Here is a 5662-nt window from a genome sequence, read left to right as displayed (position 1 = left end):
AACTCCACACGGACTTCCATTGTTGGATATTCTAGTTTATACTCCCACAAGCAATGACTAGGGATGACTTTCCCTCTCACATTCTTGCCAGCATTTGTTGTCAGTATTCTTGGTAATAGCTGAATGGAGTGAAATGGTTTTCTGCTACGTTCTCATCACCAGAACACAAGCAAGAGTTATCTGGAGAGAGGAACCTCAATTAAGAAAATACCTCCATCAGCTTGGGGGAGGGGGAGGGAAATGGGAGGCGGTGGCGGGGAGGAGGCAGAAATCCTCAATAAATAAATAAATTAAAAAAAAAGAAAATACCTCCATCAGATTTCCTATACTTATCCAAGTTGAGAAAGATTTTGAATTTTTTCAACTTTGGTTATAATATGACTATTAATATTTGTATATAAGTTTTTGTGGTTCTGGAAACTGAACCCAGATCTTTGTACATGATAGACAAACCTTCTTGCATGTAAGTTTTATTAATTTTTATTATTTTTATATATATATTTACTTCTCTTGAGGATAGAGCTAAGGACATATGGTAACTATAATTTTTGAGGTTTCAGGGATAAAATCAAGGGTCTCATGCATGCTAGTGAAGTTTTTTTTTTTACCACTATGACACATTTTTATCCTCTATATTGTTTTAAAGGAACAGTAAATCTGTTTTCTAAAGTGGTGACACCATTTTACATTACCAAAAACAGTATGTGATTCTTTGGACTGGAGAGGAAGGGGGAGGGGAGGAAGTAGAAGGGGAGGGAAATGGGAGGCTGTGAGGAGGCAGAAATTTTTAATAAAAAAAAAATTTTAAAAAGTAAAAAAAAAGAATAAGAGTTGATGCTCGTGAAATAAAACTAGAATACCAATTTAAAAAAGAAATTCTTTAGGGGGTTGATCCATATTACCTATCCTTTTGAATGAGGAAGTACTTAGAAGATGTGGGAACTTTCAGTCTTGTGGATCCTGGTTTTGCCCCTTCTAAACACTATCCTTTCTAAAGGCTGGGATATATCCACATTGGTTTTAAATCCTTGTTACTCTGCTCATCTCGTGTTCTTGATGACACTGTTGGCCTTCCAAAAGCAGTGTCCGGAAGTCATTCACCTGCTCTAATCTTATCTTGGCAACCAGAAGCTGGGGTCTGAGGAAGCACTGCTTTTCTCAAGCAAACCAGCTCTGTGGTGTCTTTGATTCCCATCCCTGTCTGCCTGCTTCTGCTGCATTCACACCCCTCTGCCCAGAAGTCAGAGTACTTCCTCCACCTGGAGGTCAGAGTACTTCAACCGGTGGACTTGGGTGGTGAATAGAGAGGGGTGCATAAAAGGAAAGAGTTGAGTTGGGAGGTCTTCAGCCTGGATTGCTGGCTTTTAAGGCTTCTTCAACAAGTTTCCTTCACTCGAATCCCATGCCAGTGCTTGCTTTTATAATGTGACCTGCAGTGTGTGGTTTTCTGCTTTAGGAGGGTTGGCTTCTTAACTTCCCTCAGGAATAAAGGGTAATGCAAAGAATATTGAACAAGGTCCCGGTTTCTCTTACAACACAGTAGTTAGGACTGTCTGCTTTGATCAGCTCCAAAGATGGCAAGCTTCCCTGTTGTGGGAAGTCAGGGTCCCTGCAGACAAGTGATATCTTGGTCTTAATGTGCAAGCCCTGAGCCTGCTGTGTAGGAGCTTTGTTTAGTGTGCAGCAGCAGTGGGCATAGCAAGTCACTTACGCGGAAGGCTTTTAGAGAGATATCCACGGTTGAATAAATTTAAAAAAAAAAAACATTGGTTGTAGAGAATGAAAAGGTAGCTTGCTCTCCTCGTGTCTATTTCCCTTCTAGATGGTTGCATCCAAAAGGAAGCTGTTGTGTCCCACTCCTCTACTTTGTCTCTCTGTTAAAATAAAGACAGGGGTTGACTTTCTCAAGACCCAGCAGTACCACTTTTGGGTATATATCCAAAGGATGCTCAATCGTGCCACAAGGACATGTGCTCAACTATGTTCATAGCAGCATTGTTTGTCATTGCCAGAACCTAGAAGCAACCTAAATGCCCCTTGATTGAAGAATGGATAAGGAAAATGTGGTACATTTACACAATGGAGAACCACACAGCAGAAAAAATAATGACACCTTGAATTTTGCAGGCAAATGGATGGAGCTAGAAAACATCATTTTGAGTGAGGTAACCCAGACCCAGAAAACCAGCCTACAAATCACAGTCCCAGAGAACCTAGATAACAACGAGGACTCTAAGAGAGGACTACATGGATCTAATCTACATGCGTAGGAGAAAAAGACAAGATCGTGTGAGTAAAATGGGAGCATGGGGACCTTGGGAGAGGGTTGAAGGGGAAGGGAGCAGAGAAAAATGTAGAGCTCAATAAAAATCAATTAAAAGCCTGGGATAAAACCGGTCTCTCTGAACATAGTGGACAATGAGGACTACGGAGAACTCAAGAACAATGGCAATGGGTTTTTGATCCTACTGCACGTACTGGCTTTGTGGGAGCCTAGGCAGTTTGGATGCTCAACTTACTAGACCTGGATGGAGGTGGGGGTTCCTTGGACTTCCCACAGGTCAGGGAACCCTAAGTGCTCTTCGGGCTGAGGAGGGAGGGGGACTTGATTGGGGGAGAGGAAGGAAAATGGGAGGCGGTGGTGGGGAAGAGACGGAAATCTTTAATAAATAAATTTTTAAAAGAAGTAAAAAAGAAAAAACCAGGGGTTGATTTTTGTACCACTCTTGAGTACATGCAAAATGTCTTCTATGAAATTTTACAAAAATATATTCTATGAAAGATGACTTGAGAGATGTCTTAAGAAGCAAAATCTTGTCCTTTTGGTTAAGGGTTTTTGTGTTTTTCTACAAATAAATCTATTCTTTAAAGTTGGAAAAACACTATTTAAAAAGGGAAAGGGAAGAACAATATCCCTTGCTTTCTTTTTCTTTTGAAACAAGACTTAGAGGACCTTGCAAGGAACAAGAACACCTCCACCAAATGTTCCACAAAGTCAAGAGAGGGCAAGGAAGTCAGGCGCAAGGCTCATCTTTGTAATCACAGCATGCAGGAGGCTGAGGAGGGAGGATTGCAATGAGTTTGAGATCAACCTGGGTGACCTTGAAAGAGAGAGTGTGCAAGGCAGAGATAGAGAGGTAGACAGACAGAGACACACGGAGAGGGAATCATCCATTTCTCCATTCCTATTCCTTTCTTGGGTCTCCCCAGAGACAAGAGGTACTTACCAAAGTCATTGAGTGAGCTGGAAATGGGTAGGCTGGATGAGACAGAGTCCATGGTAGCAGAAGGGCATGTATAGAGGAACTCTCCATGAATTAATAAATCAGACCGCTTTCATATTTCTATGGATGTAACCTGAGGATATAGTTCAGTAGAGTGCTTGAACATTTTCAATGCATTGGTTTCCATCTCCAGCATCACAAAACAGAAGTGCTTGAGTAGCATATTTCCCCGGGGTGGAGAAGGAAAGAGCAGACGATCTTCTCCTTACAGGTTAAACTCAATACTGGTAGGGTTAGAGAGGGGACACCCATGAGACTGTGGGCATAAGACAGGTACAACAATGCCTCTGTCCCTCTCTACTGATCATCAGGTTAAGTGAGAATACAGAAAACAAAGTCAGACTTAGATTTAGTGTCTATAAAATAAGAAACCAAGAAGAAAAGCAGGAACTTAAGTTCAATGAACTGTGGATTCTGTAAGTTTCATGTCGAGAAACGTGGCAGATTGTTTTTCCCTGAAACAATCAGGTGAATCAACTTGACCAAAAACTAACCAAGTGGTCGGCTAAGATTTGATGTTATAAAGGTAAAACTATGTCTCTGGTCACCAAGTTTCCTGCTAATAATAATTATATATGGGTGAGCATTAGTTATGTAATAACAGCATTGACAAAATTACTTCCCTTGTTCTGGAGAACACTTCTCCCTCTTCAGAACACCAAAATAGTTGCTCGGGCTAGAAGGGAGCTGAGTTCCTCTTTTTCACTTCAGACTTATGACAATCCACAAGGGGTTTATTTGCAATGTGGCAGTTACTAACCTGGGTGGTCACCTCAACGTGGCCCAACTGGAACAGCACCTCAATCTGTGGTAAGAGCTCAATACTATCTCTTCTTACCAGCATATCAAAACCTAATTCCAAGATGGCCAGAATGTTCTTGGAGTCATCTAATTTCAAGGGAATTAGCTAGATTTATGCTTTCCTTCCCACCTTAGCTCCAATCCACCTCTCCCACCTCTCCCCAGCCCATCTTCTCGTCTAGGCTTGTGTTGAGCAGCCCTTGGTATATTTCTTTCTTTTAATGAATGATTTTCATTCCTTTCCCCTGAGTCTTGATTTTGTAATAATATGAAGAGTTGTCTGGTACAAACCAGCTAAAATCATTTATGAACTCCCTACCTAGAAACTATAAGCACCCCCAAAGAAAAATGCTAGCTGTATTATAACCTCAGTCTAATTAACTTGGTTTCCTGGTTCAGAACCCATACCTAATAGGTCGTGGGCTTGGAACAAAGCTTGTCTTGGATGGTGGTCATTTCCAAATTGTTGCAGATATTTAAATTCTGCTACCCAGTCACTGAAAATTGATGTTTGGGGGTAGAAAAAAATTAGCACTTGAGCACCAAGAAGGGATTTTTTTTTCCTCACTAGAATGATGTCAGATACCTTCATCACTGGTATTCTAACTTAATTAACTTAATTTCTTGGGCTGAGAATAGAGCTTAGAGGTACAAACTTACTCATCTCAAATTTGCAGGGATGTGAGTTTGATTCCCAGCACCTGAAAATAAAAACTCATTGATCCAAGATGTTCAATCTATCTTAAAAATTTAATTAAAACAGAAAAAAATCACTGTTCTCTTTCCCTTTTCTCCATTCAGCTCTTCCCAGGTACTCTTCTCTTCCACCATTCCCATGCCCACCCCACTCCCAGATTGATAGATAATTGTTCTTTGATTAATGTTGTTACATATATGTGTATATATGAAATGCATAAATATAAAAATACAAATTTCTCCACCCATTTTTGTTGTTTGTGTGTATATTGTTTCAGGACTGACCACTTTATATTGCAGAACCACTGTCTTAGTTAGGGTTTCTATTGCTGTGAGGAGACACTATGACCGCAGCAATTCTTATAAAACATTTAATTGCAGGGAGGACTTGCTTACAGTTTCAGAAGGGTGGTCTATTATCATCATAAAAGGGAGCATAGCAGTGTGTAGGGAGACATGGTGCTGAACTGAGGGTCCTACATCTTGCAGACAACAGGAAGTCTTCTGAGACAGTGAGTGGTACCCTGAGCATAGGAAACCTCAAAGCCCACTCCCACAGTGACATACTTCCTCCAACAAGACCATACACACTCCCAACAAAGCCACTGCCTATAAGATTTTGGGGGCCCAATTACATTCAAACTGCCACAACCATTAAGGGGGATTCTCCCTGGGAAAGACAACAGTTAGGATTTGCCTGTAGTTCATAGTTCTTTGTCTACAGATTGGGCCTCATGAAATTTTCTCCTTTCCTCATTAACTTGTCTTTTTTTGTATTACCATTGTTTAGATCTTGTTTATGCAGCCATTTCTGTGAGGAACTATGTCACAGACAATGTCCTGGTATTCTAGCTCTTTTTTTTTGTTTTGTTTGTTTGTTT

The sequence above is a fragment of the Microtus ochrogaster genome, chromosome X (assembly GCF_000317375.1).
Source record: "Microtus ochrogaster isolate Prairie Vole_2 chromosome X, MicOch1.0, whole genome shotgun sequence".
Lineage (NCBI taxonomy): Eukaryota > Metazoa > Chordata > Mammalia > Rodentia > Cricetidae > Microtus > Microtus ochrogaster.
The sequence above is the reverse complement of the archived record's forward strand: the minus strand, read 5'-3'. Positions refer to the sequence as shown.